The following is a 24,087-nucleotide window of genomic DNA, read 5'->3' as shown; positions in this document are numbered from 1 at the left end:
TGATTTTAAAGATACAGATGTGCAGCCAGCGCTACCCACATTACTCATTGGCTGCACGCCTATTGAGGCAGGAGGAGGGGGGCTGCAGATATCAGGCATCCATGATGCTACTTAAAGGCAGCCAGCGCCTCTTAAAGGGGAGGTGCATTCTGTCTGCAGACATCCAGAAAGAAGTTGTGGAACAAATGGCTGAAGAAGGGAGCAAGCAGGCACCAGAGTTCTCTGACACTATACTGGAGGCCTTGGTGCAGGCAATAGAAAGCAAGAGGGACATCCTCTTCTCCTCAGGGGGCAGGCATCCCTCCAGGCATCTTCTTCATAGACAGTGGGAACAAATTGCTGAGTACGTCAATGCCGGGAGCATTGCACCAAGGACGTGGCTGCAATACCATAAAAAATTCGATGATCTAGAGTTGTTAAGGTAAGAAGACTGCTCTCATACTTTATGCTCACAGCCGCACCATTTACAGCTTCATTAATTATAACACGGACAGCACTCACAACACTACCCTCCTCCACTATCCTTCACCTTCCAACACTCACTGCAGCACAATTCACTACACCACCTTCTTCTCATGCTCATACACTCACCACTATTCCAACAGTCACTTATCCACAACTCACATCACATACACCGACGATCAGCTACTCCACCATGTCAGCCGCACTCTCCAAACACCTCACAAGACTCTCATTAACACACTCCCCTCTTTCTTGCAGGAGAAGATCAAACACAATACAAGGCAACAGGCTGCCACCGAAGGAAGAGCCCACCTGAACACCCTCTCCCCCCTTGAAGGGAGCATACTGGTTATCATGGGAAGGGGCAGAGTGGAGGATGTTCGAGGAGACGTCGTGCAGGGTTTCTTCATACCTAATCCCCTTTGTCTCTTCTGACTTCTTCCTCACCCCACACACTGCACGGCAATCTGCAGATGCTTTCAAAACTCTGTTTTACCTCACCCCACAAGCTAACCCATGTCCCTCTCTTTCATTTTAGCTCCTGAGAACGTTAATGCCCCTCAGGCAGCAAAGGAAGAGCAGCCCAGCCTTCCTGAAGATGCACCATCACTTAATCTGACACTCGAAGGCACCAGCTCAGATACTGGCACCACATGGACTTTAGAGGAGGTATCTGCACATGGTGACTCACAGGCACAAGTGTGCAGGAGCTAAGGCAGGGGGATAGGACACCACTGGTGCCAGATTGCCAGAGAGTATACTAGTTCTGCTGCAGAGGACTGAGATGCTGAATTCAAGGTCCCAGGCTACCGAAGAAGGCTGATGGATTACACACCGGGAAATGCTAGGTGCACTGGGCAGCCTGCCAGAGAGCTTGCGCACAATGTCGCAAAGCGTGGAGGAGTCCAGCTCAATCTTGTCTCAAGGCTTTGCACGGAGCATGGAGATCATTCTGTCCAACATGGACTAAGTGATCAGATCCGTCAACACCACAGTAGAATCCACCACGATGGAGCCTGTTATTATTGCAGCTCTGACAGCTTAAATGACAGCACATACTGGTGCCGTGGAACCTCAAACGGCTGCCATTGTGGCTTTGGATGCCATTGTTGAAAGGGGCTTCCAGGCCGTCACATCACTCCTGCACTCTGTTCTCCAGCAAAGCCCTCGGATTGCTGAGGTGCCAATCGAGGAGAATGGCTGTGGCTCCATGGGAGAGGCACCTGCTGGCACCCTCTATGCTCAGAGCTGCTCGAGGTTGTCTTCCAAGGCCATCTGACGTATCCTCGATGGACGTTCAACAGCCTTCCACTTCCCAAGCTGTAGCCACTGAGGAAACAGTTCATAGGAGCACAAGAAATGAAAACGAGCAGACAAGACAGGCACTAATTGTTTGCACAAGGCTTGTTTTTTTTTGTCAATACAGACATGATTTGACAATATTTGTTTGATAAATTTGGATTTGGTTCTGGATTTGGTGTTGGTGTTTGCCTTTGTAGTGAAGTGAGGGCGAGACCCATAAGTCTGAAGTAAAGGAAAGCAAACAAATTGTCATTGCAGGGAAAGTGGTAAGGATTGTGGGACTGTTGGTGAATGGGAGGGATGATTTAGGTGAGGCACTCCTCAATGAGCTGGTCTCTGAGAACTTGGGTAGATAGGGGCTCTGCCGGTCACTCCCTCTCCTCCTCCTACTCCTACTCCTCCTCTTCCTGCTCCTCCTCCTGCACTTGTTGCTGCCCAGGCGGTGGTAAAGGCTAGTCTCTCACGATGATGAAGTTGTGGAGCATGCAGCAGATGATGATAAATCTGGATACCTCCCCAGGGGTGTACTGCAAAGCACCTTTGGAATGGTCCAGGCAGTGGAAGCGTTGCTTGAGATTGTCGACTGTTTGCTCGATGATGTTTCTGATGACAGCATGGCTTTCATTATAAGTATGCTCTGCAGCTGAGCGTGGGTTCCTGACAGGAGTCATGATCCATGTCCGGAGGGGATAGCCATTATTGCCCAATGGCCAGCCGATAACTTGGAGGCCTGGTTGGAATAAAGGCAGCGTAGAGAACTGGCACAGGATGAAAGAGACATGACTGCTACCGGGATAGTGGGCACAGACTTGCATGATGTACTGCCTGTTGTCACAAACCAACTGTACGTTGAGGGAGTAGAATCCGTTCCGATTGATAAAGATGCCAGGCTGGTGATAGGGAGCATGTAAGGCAGTATGTGTGCAGTCAATGGCATCCTGGGGAAGCCTGCCATGCATGCAAACGGGTGCTCAGGATTTCAAGCCTGCTACAGCACTGAAATTGCTCTAACCAAAATCACAAATGACATACTCTATGACTGTGATCGTGATACATTATCCCTCCTCATCCTCCTTCACCCTTCTGTAGCCTTTGAAATGATTGACCTCTTCAGATGCCACACTTTCAATGTTCAGCTCCGTGTCTAGCTAGAGCATCTCAACAACACCTTCACTTTCTGTCCCCATATTATTACCTCTAGGCCCCCTTAAAGATCTGCCCTTGGCTCCCTCCTCTTCATGCTGCCCTTTGGAGACATCATCCACAGACATGGGGTCAATTCCACAAGTAAGTTGACGACATTACGTTCCAACTCTCCTCCACTGTCTCTGTGTTGTCTCACTGCTTGTCCAACATTTGGTCTTAGCTGGTGAGGGGGCCTGGTGAGGGGGCCTTTCTGCTGGTTAGAGCCATGTTGTGTTGTGTAAGCTCAGCACGTGGCGAGTGAAGCACTGGAGCAATCGACAATCTACAAGGGTCCTGCTTCGCTCCGTCAATAGGGAAGGAGATGTAATTGAGAAAAGGACCAGAGGCGACATGAGGAAAATAATATTTACACACCGTGTTGTTATGATCTGGAATGCACTGCCTAAAAGGGTGGTGGAAGCAGATTCAACAATAACTTTCAAAAGGGAATTGGATAAATACTTGAAGGGGAAAAAATTGCAAGGCTGTGGGGAAAGAGCAGGGGAGTGGGACTAATTGAATAGCTCTTCCAAACTATTTCCAGACTATTTCTGAGGCAAAGAACAACAGTGCACGACCAGCAAAACCTCTCTCTGAGTAGACAAAGTGAACTTTCCAGAGTGATACAATACACCAAAAAACGCCCAGAAGTCAAGCAGCAGCCTGAAATGATAAGCCGTCAACTAACCTGAAAGTACTGTATGATCCCTTTGAATAGCACTGGTGAGGGGGCCTTTCTGCTGGTTAGAGCCATGTTGTGTTGTGTAAGCTCAGCACGTGGCGAGTGAAGCACTGGAGCAATCGACAATCTACAAGGGTCCTGCAAGAAGCGTAGAATCCTCATTTACAAAAATGAATCTTCACTGACCAAATGGGACAAGCCTGATGGACCAGCTGATTTTTTTTTTGTCCATCTTTTTCATATGTTCATATGTTTTTCATTACCAACTGTCCCCTCCAACCCCTCTCCCCTGTCCCCTCCACCCTCACCTCCAGCAACAAGTGCGAGGAGCTCATGGACTTCTTGTCGCTAAGACTGAGACCAGCCATTCAGCTGCCTCTTCTGCTTCCCGCCTTTCTTCTTGTCCACCAAGCCAAATCCCCATCTTAGCCCTAAACCCACATCCTTCTCTAGTTTCTCTCCTATTTCTGCACATTCCCGCTCTGAGCTCACCTTGTCCATGAGACTCATCTCCTTCTCCCTTAACCCCATTTCCACTAAATTGCTGAACATCCAACTTCTCTTCCTGGCTCCCATACTAACTGATATTGTGAATGGTCTGTTGTCTTAGGTACGGTCCCCCCTTTGAAAACTGTTACCATCGCCCTTCTCTTCAAAAAAGAAACATCCACAACCCTTCCATTCTTGCAAAATATCCCCCTATCTCCAAACTACTTTTCCTCTCCAAAGTCCTTGAACGTGTTGTTACCTCCCAAATCTGTGCCATTTTTCCCGCAACTCCATCTTTGAACCTCGCCTATCAGGATTTCAAGCCTGCTACAGCACTGAAATTGCTCTAACCAAAATCACAAATGACATACTCTATGACTGTGATCGTGATACATTATCCCTCCTCATCCTCCTTCACCCTTCTGTAGCCTTTGAAATGATTGACCTCTTCAGATGCCACACTTTCAATGTTCAGCTCCGTGTCTAGCTAGAGCATCTCAACAACACCTTCACTTTCTGTCCCCATATTATTACCTCTAGGCCCCCTTAAAGATCTGCCCTTGGCTCCCTCCTCTTCATGCTGCCCTTTGGAGACATCATCCACAGACATGGGGTCAATTCCACAAGTAAGTTGACGACATTACGTTCCAACTCTCCTCCACTGTCTCTGTGTTGTCTCACTGCTTGTCCAACATTTGGTCTTAGCTGCAGTGTCTTCCAGTTAAACATTGGGATGTCCGAAGCCATTGTGTTCAGCCCACACCACAAACTCTGCACCCTTGCCACCAAATCCATTCCCTCCCTCAGCCATTGTCTAAGGCTGAACCAGACTGCCTGTCTTATTTGGCCAGCAAATGAGCTTCTCACTCCACAGCCTCTCCATCAGACAGACCACCTAATTACACCTCCATAACATCGTCCACCTCCGACCCTGCCTTAGCTCATCTGCTACTGTAACAGTAGCATACTGGGTATATTGCTGGACTAATAATCCAGAGGCCTGGACTGATAATCTGGAGTCATGAGTTCAAATCCCACCATGGTAGCTTGGGAATTTAAATTCAATTAATTAAATAAAATCGGGAATTTAAAAAAAACTAGTATCAGTAATAGTGGCCATGAAACTACCGGATTGTCGTAAAAACCCCTCTGGTTCACTAATGCCCTTTAGGGAAGGAAACCTGCCATCCTTACCCAGTCTGGCCTATATGTGACTCCAGACCCACAGCAATGTGGTTGATTCTTAATCGCCCTCTGAAATGGCCTAGCAAGCCACTCAGTTGCCAAGAAGGTGGCTCACCACCACTTTCTCATGGGCAATTAAGGGATGGGCAATAAATGCTGGCCTTGCCAGTGATGCCCATATCCCATGAATGAATAAAAAAAACCTCTTATCCATTCTTTTGTCATTTCCAGCCTCTATTATTCTATACTGTCCCTGGCTGGCTTTCAATCCTCTACCCTCCATAAATTTCAGCTTATCCTGCCTGTATCTTATCCTGCACGATGTCCCGCTCACCCATCACCCATCCTTGCTGACCGACATGGGCTCCCAAGCCCCCAAAGCCTCCAGTTGAAAACTCTCATACTCCTGTTTAAATTTCTTCATGGCTTCGCCCCTCCCTATCTCTGTATACATCCTCCAGAACTCTGTGTTCCTCCAACTCTGGCTTCATGTGCATCCTTCTCTCCCTTTGCTGCACTGCTGGTAGCCATACCTTGAGCCAGCTAGGTCCTAAACTCTGGAATTCCCTTGCTAAAGCTCTATGCCTCTCCACCTCCTTAAACCCTATCTCTTTGACCAGACATTTGGTCACCCCTCAATATCTCTTTCTTTGACTCAGCGTCCATTTTTGTCTGCTTATACCTCTGTAAAATGCCTTGGGACATTTTGTAACGTTAAAGTTGCTACAGAAATGCAAATTATTGTTGTAAATGTCTATGATTTGCAGTTTGTAAAATATTGGGGGTAGAAGATTAATGCTGGTGGACTGCAACTAAGGAACACCACATGTGAATTTCCCCATCGGCAGCAGTGTGAGATTAGCAACTCCGAAAATATTGTACCCATCTTTCTGACGTCTGGGCCTCATTTCAACAATACCCATAATGGTACCTCAGGGTGTAGGGGAACTGCTTTGCTCCCATTGTCATATATTTACATTTTTTAAGGTATTACTGCCTATGTGCTATTCTCTTTCATATTTTTGTTTCTGGCAGTCTGTCACATTTTGTAATGGTGCTGTAGTAAAACATGGGACAGTTGATGCATGGTACAATTAAATCAAACAGTGAAATTCACTTGCTGACAGAGTATAATTGATACTTTAGTACTGTGACACTTAGAATTGCTCTTGTTATTAATCTAACAGGTAATGAAAATAACAATAATAAAATTGCATTTAATGATAGAATTTCCCTTTAGCCTTAAAAGGGAACAGGAAACCTATGGAGTGCCTTCTGTTAAAGTACTCCCCCAATGTCCAGGCATCAAAATATAGCCAGAATTTATTTGCTGTGTGCTTAATATAAACCTTTGATCTGCTGCCTGTCAGAAATCTGCCAATTGGGCTTCAGGTTCCTCTGGAACTGCTCTAACGATGTGGCTGATGGGGAGGAGCTGTCTGCGTCCCGGAGTAGCTACACTTATTTTAATGCGGGTCTCAATTTGGGAATGGCCTGGGCTCCAATGTGCCATTCAACCCCAGGAAAACACCCTAGTGACTGGGTGCTTTCTCTTTCATTGAAGAAAGTAAGTTGAATGACATCGTCAATCCTAGGATTGCAGCGAACCACACCTCTTCGGTAACTACTGTCTAAAACATATACATCTATGCATAATACTCATTCGGAAGCTTACTGTGATTTATTACAACACATTTATTTTACTCACTGCTTCTTATAGATGAAGCATGGATTGTGGCAGACACCATCTTGGCAGCATGTCGCATTTTGCACACCACTTGTAACCTCTGTTAGATGCCCAGCTATGACTGCATTACTAATATCTTTACAATGTATTGAGTTTGCCAGGCAATGGCAACCATCCCAACATGTTGCTTTCATTTCCCTCTGCCATCTTTATTTATAAAGAAAACTACTGCATGCTATATGTACCTATATATGTGTCCAGAACACTTCTGCTAAAATCATAAGTACATGATATGAATTCCAGCTGATTTAAAATCAATTCTTTAAAGACGTCATTCCACGATGACACACATCTGGTTTGGACTGGTTTGGACTTGGATGGAACTTTGCTGCTCAAGCTCATGCCAACAATGTTCTATGCACTTTAAAATGTAGCACAATGTGCAAAAATCAGTGATACTCATAAAGATATTATTTAGGAGTCAGTACAAAAATAACAAACCCAGAGAACTGCTGAATGCAGCATTTGTGTGTAATGTGATTGTATATCTAAAAGCTGAACTCTTGGCCAATGCTGTCCTAATAGAAGAAATTGTATGACATTTTTACGGTACATATGCTTCACAAATGGAAATTATAATTATATTTTTCTACGCTTCAGGAATGTCACGATGTTGTTTGAAATTTAAATTGCAGGAAGGTGTATGTAACATGCCAGGGAGCCATTGGCATATATTTCTCTTGGAAGGGTCTAATCGGCCTTCTGGTGGAAATTAAAGATGCGGCAATTTGTAGTTGATTAAACATGACTAGTGTGCTACAACTAATTGGTTGGTCAGAAAACAAGTGGGGGTAGGCTGGAACGGGAACATTGGACTTGCACCAGGCAGTTACAAGTAGTAATGGCAGAGAAATAAAGCTGTGTTATACTGTTACATTTGTGTGTTTGATGCATTAGTGTGGAACAGTTACTTAGGCACCTTAAATGGAAACCCCTCCCACTAAGTTCTCCATATCGACTCATCACTCACAGAATGCTATTCACCATGCCAAATTAGGAGGAACAGAACTACAGTAAAAACAACAAAAATATCTTATTTGTTGAGACTGTTTTAATTTTTGTTCAGTGAAGGAAAATGAACTGCAAGCATGAAAAGAGCAAAAATTTAGTCGTTATTGATACCATGCTGAGAGGGAACAAAAACATTAAGAAATTATTGTTGAGTATACAGCCAGAATAAAGAGGTCATGGCCTGAGAAATGTAACAGTGACCATGTCCACAAAAACATTTTGGACCACCGAAACATTTATTTTTAACTAATGTTACCGAATAGCTGAATACTGTAGAAAGCACGCAGAGATGCACAGTGTCATTACTGCTTCATGATGGAAACAAATTTGTTGCATATGTCTGGTGGAATCGTTATACAGTTTCTTCCTTCTGACTTGCCGCCTTCTTCGCTGTCCTTTTTATGTTACCACAGGTAAGACTATAGTGACACAGCCTGGGAACATTTTAAAGTTCACTTTACACTGGTTGCCGTTATACTGCAGCTGGTGTGAAACCATAGTGATGGGAGATTACTTCCTTAAGGTGTTTACACATTGTTTGACTAAATGTTATCTTGACAACTTCAGTCCCAAATCATATTAGGCTGTATTAATTCAAAGCTGAAACTGCAAACTAGGAAACTAGCATATACATTGCATAGAAGATCATACACATGTACGGTATAGTAATCTATACAGTAGATAATCGCCTATAAACTCGTGTTTCAATTTCTAAGCTGCTTGAGAGATGGCTAACAAAAATCTCATTTAATTGGCATTTTTGGAGACTGAGCATATAACGTTTCTTGTACCAAGAAAAAATAGAAATATTTTGTTGAACTGAGTAGGAAAAGAACTGAAGATACCAGAGCATCAATAATCTTTTCGACAAGGGACATTTTTAAGTTAACGAGGCAAAGAAAATGGGTTACTCATTAGCTTTTGCATGTATTACACAAGTAGTTCTGACTCCTCCAGCAGATGGCATTGCAGCATTCTTGGTAACTTCCTCAACAGTTTCCAAATATGGTGATCTGAACACACAATTGACAGCAAACCCAAGAACAGGCAACAGTATCTCAGTTTCCCTTCAAAACAATAATTGAGATTTAGATATGGGTGTCGTGTTCCTCACACAGTTTGCATAAAATAAGAGAATGCATAATGTCCTAGACACCTTTATAACAACTTGGCAATTGCTTTTGTTTAACTTTCGTCATCTCTGTTGGGATGCAATTAATTAGGAATGTTATCAGAAAAAATAATCACTGGCCATAACATTTGGTCAACTGCAATTATTTCCTCTTTTTGGGCTTGTTTTTATGGATGTTTTTGACATAATATCATAGGATTCTTACTGCATGCAACACTTGGATTGCAGCCATTTCTATGACGTGTATGTATTTTCAAAGAATCTTATGTTTTTAATTGCGAGTTGTGCCTGAAAAATAATTAACTGAATAAAAAGGCATTGTCGCCAAATTAGAGAGCTTGCTGTTATTGATAGGAAATTCAGCTTGAAGTCCGCAATGCTTGTCAGTAGGCAAGTTCATGATGCTGCAAATGCAATGGTGTGCTTCACTCACTGAAAACTTTAGTTTGTTGACATTAATTTTTAATGTAAGTTAACTGGATTTACAAGCATGATTGTGACTAGTGATACAGTGGTCCAATGATACCAATAATTATGTTGTTATTCATTAATTCTGGTGAGGTACTTTGCAAGACACAATTACAGTAGTGTGATTCTATGACGATGATTTGATTATGTGCAAACAGGTGAAGAGACAAAGTAAGGCACTGAAAGTGGTCCCATGTCTTGCATCTTCTGAAGCGATATCATCTATAACTAAATCTGATTGGTGAGGGTAGAGTAACAAAAGAATTTAGTAGACTTCAAGTTTTACAAGTGTGAAACAAGGCAAGGCCTGCCCCACGGGCCAGGTCAGATAAAGGGAAATCTCTAATTATTGTGGAGAATGGTCGCAGTCTCATCTTCCAGTCACACAAAGTGTACTGAACTATAGAGAGGTGACAAAGCTTCCCTATTGTTCAGTGTAAGAGGTGGGCTCAAATGGAGGTGGCCGCGTCCGTTGAGAGGTTTTTCCGCACATGAATTAAAAAGATGATACAGAATTTTTATGGTGAAGCTTTACACTGTGTGGAATTCTCTCCCAATATTATTGGCCATAACTCTGAATAGTCTATGGTGAGGAATCTTTACTTTCATATCAGTGACCTTTTGGTACCTTGGCAAAGTTGCTATTATTTGTGTGAGCTGAGACAGTGAATGTCAGCAGGTTATTCAATGGTCAGGGGTGGGTAGGGAGCATCACAGCTGAGTCCAAACCTGCCCTCACCCTATGTCTATACTTTCCAGCAGGGGTCACTGCATTGCAAACACATACCTAACAAGTCTCCTAATCTATCTTATGGTGGTTGAGCCAATACCTGGCTCCCAAATCTGCAGGCAAACCTTCCAACTAGACTGCCTCATGCATTCAGGAGGTTTGTCTGCAGCATCAGGCAATAGGAACCAGCTCAGGTGATTCTCTAAGAGTTTGAACCCTGCTGCTTTGGTTACTCTCTGCTCAGGAGCACTGATTGCAACACCCCACTGCCATCCTGGCAGAGATCAGCCAGCTCAGCCGCACACCAGGAAAGAAACTGTAATCTTGCTGATCTAAAAACAGTGGTTATTTGTGTTGCCTCCTAATGTCCCCTTTTTTTATACCACCGAGTATACTCCAACTTCCCAAGGCACATGACGAGTGACAGGAATAGGAGTAGGCCATTCAGACCATCGAGCCTGTTCCGCCATTCTACTAGATCATGGCTGACTTGTACCTCAACTCCGTTTATCTGCTTTTGTTCCTTATCCCTTGATCTCTACCTCTCTCTCCTCCTTTAAGACGCTCCTTAAAATCTACCTCTTTGATCAAGCTTTTGGTCACCTATCCTAATATCTCCTTGTGGTTCGGTGGCAAATTTTGTTTGATAACCCTCCTGTGCCTTGGGATGTTTTACTATGTTAAAGGCACCATATAAATACAAGTTGTTGTTGTTGTTGATATCCTTTCCTAATAAAAAAATCTGTTGATCTCAGTCTTGAAAATTTCAATTGAGCCAGCAAGCACAGCCTTTTGAGGAGAGCGCTCCAGATTTCCAGTACCCTTTATGTGAAAAAGTGCTTCCTGATTTCACTCCTGAACGGCCTAGTTCTAATTTTAAGATTGTGCTCCCTTGTTCTGGTTTCTTCCACCAGAATAAATAGCTTCTGTCTATCTGCCCTATTGAATCCCTTTATCATTTTAAACACCTCAGTGAAGCCAACTCTCAATGGCTCCAATGTCACATTGGTATGCCTACAAATCTGAATTTCTCTTTTGTGAATGAAAACTTTGGAATTCATGTAGGCTTTAGAAGCTTTGTTTATTCCGTGGAGATCCATTATGCAATCTTCTGAACAGTTCATTGAATTCCTCTGTATAATTCCCTCCACAGACCATCTGTAGTTAGTCAACACAACAAAATCACCAGGGTGGCTAAAAGTGCCTCTGTGAGAATGACAGCTAACACCCAGGAGTACTTTAAATGGAAAAAAAAAGTCCACAGTTGCTGAATGGACTCCCTAAGGTAAGTGTTTAAACATACGTACATGTGTTGAAGACGAGTTCAACTTTATTACAAAAACAGCACATTTTATATTACTCATAAATGCAATTCCTTCCAAGTTTTCTAAACCCTTTATATTGCTGTATTTTGAGAAGAATCCAGCTTGCAACAGGGCACCTGGACAGTTCGATTCCAGCTCCTCCCTGCACTGCATTCTGGGCAGGATGATGTCACAGTGGTTTGACTGCAGTTTTGTGGCTTAACTTTGGACAGAAAAGAGATGCTTACAAAGTGCACATTTTTTTCGCCAACTTAAGTAAAGCCTAACAATCTATTTATATAATTAAAAGTCTGGTGTCTAGCACAGCATATATTAAATATTTAGGGTGGATCATTAAATCTGTCCAAAACTGGAAAAAAAAATCAAATCTCAAACTTTATAATGAGTTAAAATAAGGAACTTAACATTGCTGATTTGCTGAAATATAGATCAGAAAATCAACCAATGCAAACACAAGAATTTGCACAAATCACACTCCTTAATTTAGTTCTTTTTCAAATTGGTTTCAACTGCCATCTTGGATTTCTGACCCTGTTGAATGTATGAATTGTCAAATAAAAATAAAAATTTAGAACAATTTGCACTAAAGTCTCTAAACATACCCATTAAATGAATCAATTTATGGTAGAAGTCGTGCAAGAATTTGCTCCTGCAGAAGTCTGCCTCCATTCTGTCTGTGCTTCCGAGCTTGGGTTCTGCTTCATTCCCATCAATGGAAATTTCATCTGAGGTTTGAATGTGTGTTTGTGTGTGTGTGTGTGTGAGAGAGACAGAGAGAGAAACAGAGAGAAAGAAAGCGTGAGTGAGAGATACATCATGGGAGCTGAAGTTTTCACCCTACTCCCATGGAATTACAATATCCAGAATATACCATGGTAACCCATGTCACATGTCAACAAGGAAGAAAAGGATCCTTCAGCTGGGTCAGGGTTTTAAAGTTTCTGTTGATAAATTCTGTGTGGGAGAGAGAGATGCACCTCCACCCCAGAGAAGAATAGCAAAGTCATGGAAACACCATCACCTCCAAGTTCCCCTCCAAGTCAAACGCCATTCCAACTTGGATGTAAATCGCCGTTTCCTCATCATTGCTGGGTCCATATCCTGGAATTCCCTACCTAACACCATCATGGAAGCACCAGTATGGCAAGGACTGCAGCGACTCAAGGACAAGGCCCAGCACGACCTTCTCTGGTAACTAGGGATGGGCAATAAATGCAGCCTTGCCAGCGCTGAGAACAAATAAAATAAAATTATGGGCGTTGTAGTTGGCAACTATTTCCAATGGAACTGCAGTGTCCAGAGTGCAATATGACAACTGTGTCACATGAATTTAGAGGAGATCAAGAAGTTTATACCCCGCCAGTTGCAATTGCATCCACAGGCATCAGATGCTCTCTTGGCTTTCTCCAGGAGTTGCTTCTTCAGAGATATGCATACCTACTTGGGGATGTATGAAGAGACCTGCCTTCACCATTTACGCTTTACAAGGGAGTTTGCCCACAGCTATGCCTTAATTTCGAGCCTAACCTCCGAATAAGATCTATCAGAAGGACAGCCCTGCCCATGGCTATGAGGTGACTACAGCATTAAATTTTTACATGACTAGATTCTTCTAAATTACAAAATGAAGGCTGCTACCAGGATAGTGTGTGCTTACCTACATTATTATGTTTCTGTGGTCTGATTCCACCTGCACATCAATGGAATGAATGCTTTTCTATTCATATTTGCCACTGGATTTATGTCTAGGCAAGACGTGCCCATCAGGGCCCCATTGGTGAGACCCCATTTGCCACATTAGTCAGTCTTCAGTCCATGGATGCATAAAACAAATGACCAAAACCTTGTTCACCAGGGGAATCAGTTTCATCACTTTCCTCATGGAAAAGAGGCAATAGCATGAGCAGATGCAGCATTTTTTGAGGTGCCTCCCGCAATTTTGGGCCCCAAGCCTTTTAGCTGTTTTTGTTTCTTTATGCCTTTCAGACTAATTTTTTCCTTTATCTAATGGACTGATTAATAATGCAAGTGCAGCTTTCAGTATAGTTACGTATCACAAAAGAGGTTCCAGGTGGGAGATATTACCCAAAGTACTTTGATGCCAAATACCAGAAAATGAAATATAATATCATTGCTTACGCAACTTGGCTAATATCTCCCACCTGAAAATGTTTGACTGATAGTCAGGTTCATCTGCCAGGTGGGACAATTTTGACTGTAGAGAAGGCTAATAGGTGATTTATTGGAGTTTTATAAACTTGAAGGGTATTAATAGGAATAGGGAAGGACTCTCGATCGGGTCTGCGACAAGAGGTCATTAACTTTAAATTGTCACTAAAGGAGAGCTTAGGAGAAATTTCTTTATGTAGAGGATTGTTGGAACATGGAATGCTTTGACAGAAGGAATGGCTGAGGCAGAGACCATTGCATCTTTTAAGAGAATAGTGAATAAATTTTTGAAGCAAAGGAAGATATAAGCCTATGGAGGGAGAGTGGGGTAGTGGAATTAGTTTGTGCTGCTTTAAGAAAGAGCTGGCAGGAACAAAATAGGGTAGATTTTCACCCCCAGGTGGACTATGGGCAGCTGGCTGGTGGAATGTGCCAGTAGGCCGCCCGATAGTCCCAGCAGGAGGTCCAGTGCATTTTTGAGGGCTGGGCCTAATTAGGATCAGGTCAGCGGGCTGCAGACAGAAATTGAGCACCCTGGGGCAGCCCGTCAGCAGACCTCCAGGCTGGAAGAAAGAAAATCCGTGTGGAGGCTCTGATCTCGGGGTGGGGGATGGCAGAGCGGTGGCAGCCCAGGCTGGTTTTGTGGAGCATGGGGGAGCACTCCTGCTCCTCCTAGCCCCCAAAAATAAAGTGAAACTTACCTGTTGGCTTCTCATCGGCCCAGTCACCAGTTGGTACTGTTCAGTCCTAAAATAGTATTGGGGTCCTATTGACGTGATAGGACCCCAATTTTAATATATAAATCAGTTGTGCATCTTCTCCAGGTGGCTGCCCAGACCGCCTATTCAAAGGACCCAGCAAAATGGAGATGGCCAGAGCAAAGGCGTGAACTGGGAGGTAAGTTCCTCTACACCATTTTCAGGGCACTACCGCCCCATTTCTGCCAGACGGGAGGCCTCAAAATTCAGCCCAATTAATCAAATGGCCTCTCACTGTGTGGTAAACATTTACAGTTCTATGGAATGGGCACTGAGGGGCCCAAGGCTATGTTCAATTATATGTTTGTCTTTGATGTTGAAGCAGACCGATTTGAATGGATTTTTCTCAATGGTCGGGTAATTAATGTGTTTAAGTAGACAAAGTGTGAACAGTAGTCTCTTGGTCATCTGATGGTTTGTTCGCTTTTGGTACTGGACCACAACAGAAACTGTTCTTATTGTTTGTTTCGAGTCTACAATCAAAATACCATTGCTCTTCTTGGGGACCACTACTTCAATTATCTTCTTAAAAAGAAGCTACTGTATCCAGGCAGACTGGCATCAAACAGCTTGCTTACTCTCACAAAGACAGCATGAGCTAGATTCTCCTCATCTTGGTGGAGTATTGAATTATTGAATCATAGTAAGTTACTGCACAGAAGGAGGCCATTCGGCCCATCGTGACCGTGCCGGACGAAAAAGAGCTATCCAGCTTAACCCCACTTTCCAGCACTTGGTCGGTAGCCCTGTAGGTTACGGCACTTCAAGTGCACATCAAAGTACTTTTTAAATGAGTTGAGGGTTTCTACCTCCATCACCCTTTCAGGCAGTGAGTTCCAGATCTCTACCACTCTCTGGGTGAAAACATTTCTCCTCAGCTCCCCTCTAATCCTTCTACCAATTACTTTAAATCTATGTAGTGGTGGGGCAGGACTTCTGCCCGGCGTTGTAAACCCCGCTGTAACCCCAACCCATTTTTCTGGGTTGGGGGTCGTTTGTTATGTGGTGGTGTTGCAATGGGACCACTACTACAGCACCCAAAGAGGTGGGTAAACATTTAAAGGGGGCGAAAGTGCCTTGAGGAGGAAAGGACATTTTTGGCTGAGACTAAGGCCAGAAAAGTCTTGGAAGTTCAAAACATTATCTCCCAGGTTCAAACAGCTACAAGACTTTAAGTAACTCCAAGAACATTTACGAGACTTCCTTAATTTGAACTACTTCAAAGATAAAGACAAATAAGCAAACCACAATAGCTTGGCTCCTCCCCCAAGCTTTTCAGACAGCCAATGAAACTTGCAACATTTGCATTACATTAAGGCTTGGAACAAGATTCTGGCTCTAGTTAGTTTTTTTTATACTCATTCTGCGTGAAGTTCCACTTTGGTGGTAGTGCAAAATGGGCAATAGCGAATCGGCAGCACGTTTTACACCCGCCGATTTTCCCTTCCAATGGAAAATTGTCCATTTTACGTTACCGCCAGAGTTGAAGCCGGGGTTGTGGCCTGGACCCTACATGTGAGTCCCCATCAGTTGTTTGGCAGCATGGTAAGTATCTCAGCAGGAGTGCCTCAGTCAACCCTACACCTGATCCGTCTGAGGGCAAAGATGCAGGAACCCTTGACAAAGTGAGTCCCTGCTCCCGGCCCCGCCCTCTCTAACACCGATGGTCTTGTTGGGGTGCGTAGAGGCTCTGCCCCTAACAGGCCATCCTGGAATCCCAATGCAAGGTCAGGACCGAGTCTCAGCCTAATTTTTAGCCCTTCCGGTGCACTCCCACTGAAATCTCCGGAAGGGTCGCAGATTTTCTGCCCCATTACGAAGAGTGAACGAACTAAAGGAATCTCTACAAAGCTAAAACAAGCCAGAACTGTTTTTAATTTTTGTCTTGATTGTTTTGATTAGTGCACTGATGTAATGTTAATCTGCCTGGGTAACTTACTACATGCAGAAAAACAAAATCATAAATGCTAGAAATCCACAATGAAAGCAGAAAATGCTAGAAATGTGCAGCAGGACAGGCAGCATATTTACAGCACTTTCCGCTTTTGTTAGCGGTACGTATGTTTTGAATTGTATTTTTGGGTCCTAGCTGTTATTTTTTTTATGCTTGGAGTAGGACTGTGAAAAAGTAGGCGTTAGGGAAGCGGCTGCAGGGCTTTAGAGGATTCAGTTTGCTTTACTGAAGTTTGCTCAGTGTGCAGGAGGTAGCAATCGGCCTGCAGGCACAGATGCTTGTGGAGAATGTTTACCAGCCGATAGCAGGTGGCAGGCTTAACATGATAGCTGTGTGAGAAGTCATCAAGCAGATTGTGGAGAATGTTTCTGTGCTTGTTTTGGACCCCTTACTATTCTAAAGTGGGTGGGTTCCGACAACCCCCACCCCCCCCCCCCCCACAAAGGATTCCTGTCAAACAATTAAACATTTTACAGACCATGGCCTCTTCTGGCCAGTCACCTGTATCCCGCCAGGTTTCTCGGTTTTGACACCAGCTCGCTCTTAAAATCATAATCACAACACCGGTGATGTCATCAGGCCGTGATTTTTAGATCTAAATCAGGCCCCGCTTACTTGCAATGGGAGCCTCGGTGGACTTCAAATCCGGTGAAGATAAAATGCTGCCGGTTGGAAACTGCGGCCTGATTTTAACCCCTAAGTTTAGCATCTCTCCATTAAGTGTGTACTCTCATTCCTTATTTTTCCTCCCAACATGTATTACCTCACATTTCTCATTAAATTGCATCCGCTACCTATATGTCCATTTCCCTAATCTATCAATATCTTTCTGATGTCTTTTACAGTCCTCCTCCCTGTTTGCCACACCATCTACGTTCGTGTTGTCAGCAAATTTTGATATCATGCTCCCTATGCCCAACTCCCTGTTTATATAACAAGAACAAAAATTGACTCAGCACTGATGCCTAAAGTACACTATCAACAACCCTTCTTTAATCTGAGCAATACCTTTTGCTTCCTGTATGTTGACCTACTTTCTATCCATGCTGTTAGCCCTCTCATACCATAGCCTGAATTTTTGTATCAAGCCTCTTGTGAAACTTTATTAAATATCTTCTGCAAATCCATATACACTACATTTACTGCAATCCCTTGTCTATCCAATTGGTCACTTCTTCAAAAACCATTATTAAATATAACAAACACGACTTTAACAAATCCACATTGGCGAGCAATGATTATTCCATGCATTTCTAAATGCTCATTCATTTAATCTCAAATTATACATTCAAAGACTTTGCCTACAACCAATGTTAGACTAACTGGTCTATTGTTACCCAATTTATCTTCTTCTACTTTTTGAACAGAGGTGTTATATTGGCTGCTCTCCAATCCTCCAGAACAATTTGCATATCAAAGGTGGATTGAAAAATTGTGATCCGAGCCATCACTATTTCCTCTCAAATTTCCTTCAACAGTCAGGGTGCATCCCATGAGGGCCCGGAGATTTATATTCCTTGAATACTCTATGAAGTTTACTGAGAGGGGCTCTATCACTCATATTGTGTTTCATCAGAGATTCAGTTGAAAGCTACTAAAAATAATTGTTAAGATCTTCAACTCTTACTGCTTTGAAATAGTTTATGTATTGTGCAGGTAAATTGTTGTAGCACTAGTTTATTGCTGTGGATTTCTGCTTCTGTGTAATTATATTATTTGTAAGTAAATTACACTATTAATTTTAGCCAAAGCATAATGGCTTGACAGAATGGTATTTACTATCTTTCTGAGTAGACAGAGAGCATCCTATGTGAACTCTGTGCATTATAGAAAGGAATTACTTCAATAGAAAGGCAAATCGAATGGGGTGTATAACGGGTGGCCAATCCACTATCGTGAGTTTACTGCCTGGTAGGGAATATTAAAATCTACCCCTCAGTCTGTTTACAGGAGCTGCCTGTCAGCTTAGTTCTGAGTCAGAAGGTTGTGAATTCAGGCCCCACTTCAGGATGTGAGCATAATTTAAGTTGGCATTTCAACGCAGCAATGGGGGAGTGCTGATTGTTGGAGGTGGAATCTTTCAGATGAAATGCTGAACTGATGCCCTATCTACCTTTTCAGGTGGATGTAAAAGTTTGCTTGGCAATTTTTTGAAGAGCAGGGAGTTCTCCTGATGTCAAAGAATCATAGAATCAAAGAATCATCGAGTCCGTGCTGGCTCTATGCAAGAGCAATCCAGCTAGTCTCACTCCCCTGCCCTATTCCCATAGCCCTGCAAATTTTTTCCTTTCAAGTACTTAACCAGTTCCCTTTTGAAGGCCATGATTGAATCTGCCTCCACCACCCCCTCGGGCAGTGCATTCCAGATCCTAACCACTCGCTGTGTAAAAAAGTTTTTCCTCATGTCACCTTTGGTTCTTTTGGCAATGACCTTAAATCTATGTCCTCTGGTTCTTGACCCTTCCGCCAATGGGAACAGTTTCTCTCTATCTACACTGTCTAGACCCTTCATGATTTTGAAAACCTCCATCAAATCTCCTCTCAACCTTCTCTGGTCCAAGGAGAACAACCTCTGCTTCTCTGGCCAACATTCATCCCTCCATCAACACTACCAAAAAGACTGATTAACTGGTCAATCATCTTATTGCTACTTGTGAGCCCTTGTATGAAAATTGGCTGCCAAGTTACAACGAGTTATATCAAAACTACAGCTCAGAAACAGGCCATTCAGCTCAACTGGTCAATGCCAGGGTTTATGTTCCAGACGAGCCTCCTCTCTCCCTACTTCATCTAACCCTATCAGCATACCCTTCTATTCCTTTCTCCCTCATGTGCTAATCTAGCTTCCCTTCAAATGCATCTATGCTATTTGCCTCAACTATTCCTTGTGGTAGCACGTTCCACATTTTTACCACTCTTTGAGTAATGATGTTTCTCCTGAATTCCCTATTGGATTTATTAGTGACTATTTTATATTTATGACCTCTAGTTTTGGACTCCCCCACAAGTGGAAACATTTTCTCTACATCTACCCTATCATTATCTGAACAAGCTCTATCAGGTCAGCCCACAGCCTTCTCTTTTCTAGAGAAAGGAGCCCAGCCTGTTCAGCCTTTCCTGATAAGGATATCCTCTCAGTTCTGGTATTATTCTGGTGAATCTTTTTTGCACCCTCTCCAATGCCTCTATATTCTTTCTATAATATGGAGACCAGAACCGTGCACAATACTCCAAGTGTGGTCTAACCAAGGCTCTATACAAGTTTAACATAACTTCTCTCCCTCTAGAAATTAACCCCTGTGCTTGATTTGCCTTTTTTATGGCCTTATAAACCTGCATCGCTACTTTTAACGATTTTTTTTATCTGTACCCCAAAATACCTTAGCTCCTCTATCTACACTATTTAGATTCTCATTATCCAAGCAAGATGTGGCCTCCTTATTATTCCTACCAAAATGCACCACCTCACATTTATCTATATTGAAATTCATTTGCCCATTCTGCAAGTTTACTAATGTTCTCTTGCATTTTAACGCATTCTTCCTTTGTATTAACTACACTCCCCAATTTGGTGTCATCCGCAAATTTTGAAATTGTACTTCCGATTCCCGAATCCAAATCGTTAATGTAAGTTATGAACAACAGTGGTCCTTAAAACTTGTAAGTTTGCTTACAAAACAGTGACAATACTTCAGAAATAATTAATTGGCTGTGAAGCACTTTGGGACATCCTGAAGAGATAAAATGCACTATATAAATGCAACTCATTTTCTGTTATATGAACACAGATTAAAATTGTTGGAGAATTCAGAATTGCAGCAAAGCCTCCTTGAGTGTAAATGTTTCTATGATATCCCTGGTTCTATGTATAACTAAATATTGAAAAATTCCAGTGTTTTTGCAAGTGGCTACATACTGATGTTACAGCTCATGCTTTTCCCAACACCTTTCTCATGCTCATGGTTGCATTACTTTTTCCATAAACAGACCTAGTCTTCTATGAACCAAAACCTGAAACGTTATTCTCTGGTATGTAGGGGTTAGCATAGCCAAGGTTTAACAATTAACTCCAAATGGCAGTAAATCTGGAAACCTAGACCATTGTGTGCAGGCTAAAATCACTTGTCTAGATTCATTACAGATAAAATAATGCACAGGAGCAGAAAGATAGGCAATAATCAAACTTACATTACATGCAGACTGAGTTGACCATTTAAAAAGGACACCATCTGAAATTCTTACAGCTCCTCACTGCAAGTTCTCAGAAAGACACGGGGAGCCTTTATCACCCCCTTCACAAACAGAAGTGTAGCGAATCGAACTTGAACATCACAAGTCCCTGGATTCTAAGAGTATTTTTTGAAGTTCAAGCACTTTTCTTGAAAATTATATTGTCTGCCAGTTTTGATTGCAGTAGGCATCAAAGCAACAATGGTGTCTTATTCTGTGACAATGATGTCCATCATAAATCGCATTTCCAATTGCTTAGCATTCACGGATACAGTGCATCTGCATCCAACAGGTAATTCATAATCACCAAAATATCACAGAAATCATATCTCCATCTGTTAAGCTGTGTACATTAACACTTTTAAACCTATTGCCTTAGTTATCAATTACTTTTATCTTAATTTATTTCTGAACATAAGGCATCTGTACTTTACTCAAAGACTGACCTTTATCCTTCTTCTATTTTGAAACTTAATAAGAGCACAATATCCATTTTAACCTTAGCTATTTTGAAATCATCTATATATTATTAAAAATCTTGCACTGGGCACACATTTCCTCTTCACAAACCTTACTCCATATTGTCATGTTTTTTGGTCAAAACTTTTCTGTAAATATTTACTGTTTTAAATTATGTCAAAATTTTCCATTCCATTTTACTATGTAAAATGCAGAATCTGGCCATTAGATGGCTTTGTAAAGTGAGTTTCTGAAGTCTTTCTCCCAACTCTATCACCATCAACGTCATGGGCAATTTGCTAACATAAGATAACTGAGGACTGGAATTTCTATTTTATTTGTGCTAATTTCAGGAAGGGTCAGAAAATGAGGCAGGGAGCTGTTACATCACAACCCTGCCCCTAACGACTTGCGATTATCCACCAAAAGTGATGTCAGCGGCCATAAATTTTCGACCAAATACAGGCACACATATGTAAACGAGAATTTCTCAATGTTTGCACTTCTAGCCTGCCCATTGTTAAAAACTGCTATGTCCACATTTATAATTTGAAACAGCCCATGTAAACTTGTTACATTGCAATTACACCCTCTCCCACAGTAGTGGCCTGCAGTAGCACCACCACTGGCAAGAGGGAGTAATTACAACATAACAAGTTTACATGTGATCATTGGAATTTATAATAGTAATACAAAAATATGGACTGAAGGTATGGCTTTGAAAAGAGGAATGAATTATGTCTGCATGTATTGGTCCAATTATCCCCCACCCTCTAACCTTGGTTCACCTGAAGGCTACACTTGATCTTGACTGCCACAGGAGAACGACGAGTAATATATTGAAAATTTTACATCTGCATACACTTCTTGTTAACTTTTTTACATTCTAAGTTCCTATGTGCATACTTATAATGGAAACTGTCTATGTAAATTTGTCACATCATAATTACACCTTCATCCCAGAGGCAGCACCCTCTAATCCCGGTTCACCTGAAGACTATGTTTGGTCTTGACTCCTTGGCCTAGAAATTGGTTCACACCTGAATTTGGGTGCGAACCCAATGGCAGCAATGATTGATGCGCTGAAGCTGATGGGCTAGAGAATCACACAAAACTGGTCCCCTTATGTCAGCAGGATATGACTAGCATGCTGGAGGCACTAGTCGCGCCCCAAGAAGTAGTGCGCCAGTCGCAAAGAAAAGGAAAGTCAATTGGCGTGGATGCCAGCACTGGGCCTACAGTAAGTTCGGGAGTGGGGGAGAAGGTTGGGAGAGGGGCAAGCGGCGGCCAGCATTGGCCTGTAGTTTCAATGTAGAGCCAAAAGAAGCACTCTTGCTTCACCTGGCTTCACATTCAGGTAAGTAAAAATGTTTGTACTTACCTTTTTGATGGCAGCCTCCAGCGGCCACTTTAAGGACTGCTGGTTTGGCTACTTTAAGCCTGAGAAAATGACCGCAATGGGGCATGCTGCGGTCAGTCGCGATCTAATTTCCCCAAAGAATCTGAAGCGGACGTTAAGCCAACTATTTGCTTAGACAATGGGTCTAACGCCCATTTCAGGCAGGCACCTTGGATGACTCTGGTGTGCCCCAACCAATGTGAGATGCGACGCTGTCCCGGTGTGGACTGCACACTTGCATACTGCACGTCATATTGGATCCTTCAGCACCTGTTTTTCACTCGATCCAATTTCCAGGCCCCCATGTGCAATGCCTCAGGAGATCTTCTAATAATTGCGTGTGTGTATATATGTATAGTTACTAAGGTTACTGTGCCATTTCAATTGCCCATGCCCATTCCACGCAACGCACACAGTACAATGGGAAGTCCTCTTTACCAATAATATTCAAAGTACTGTAAATCCACTGTGCAGATTATGACTTCATGTTTTACAGCCTATAAATTGAGGGGAATGACCTATATAGGGTATGCTATAGGGTATGCTATATTCATTGCATTTTAAAGTAATCTTTTTGTATTACTATCACATTGTAAATGTAAACCTGTAGCAAGATTTTTAAATCACTTCTTGATTCATGCCTGAATTGATTAAAGAAAAAATTTGCATTTATATAATACCTTTCACATCCTCAGGATGTCCTAAACTGCTTTACAGCCAATTAATTATATTTAGATTGTAGTCAGCGTTATTTTCTGGGCAAATACAGCAGCTAATTTGTGCACAGCAAGGTCTCACAAACAGCAACGAGATAAGTGACAGGAATAATCTGTTTTTGCTGGTGTCAGTTGAGGGATGAATGTTGGCCAGGACACCAGGAGAACTCCATGCTCTTCTTCAAAATATTGCCATGTGATCTTTTGCATACACCTGATCAGACAGATGGGCTTCCGTTTAACATCTCATCCAAAAGGCAACACCTCTGACAAGACAGCTCTCTTCTTCAGCACTGCACTGCAGTGCCAGCCTAGATTAAATGCTTAAGTTCTGGAGTGGTGCTTGAACCCACAATCTTATGATTCAGAGAAAAGAAAAAGGAAACACTTGCATTTATATAGAGCCTTTCACAACCTCAGGACGTCCCAAAGCACTTTACAGCCAATTAAGTTTTTTTGAAGTGTAGTCACTGTTGTAATGTAGGAAACACGGCAGCCAATTAATGCACAGCAAGGTCCCACAAACAGCAATGCGATAATGACCAGATAATCTGTTTGTTTTAATGATGTTGGTTGAGAGATAAATATTGGCCAGGACAGAGGTAGGGATACTATCACTGAGCCAAGGATGACAACATAAGCAGCACACTAATGATGACACAATAGGACAAAAGATCACTGCTG

Source organism: Heptranchias perlo, chromosome 5, assembly GCF_035084215.1.
Source record: "Heptranchias perlo isolate sHepPer1 chromosome 5, sHepPer1.hap1, whole genome shotgun sequence".
In the NCBI taxonomy this organism is placed as follows: Eukaryota; Metazoa; Chordata; class Chondrichthyes; order Hexanchiformes; family Hexanchidae; genus Heptranchias; species Heptranchias perlo.
This window is presented reverse-complemented; position numbering follows the sequence as displayed.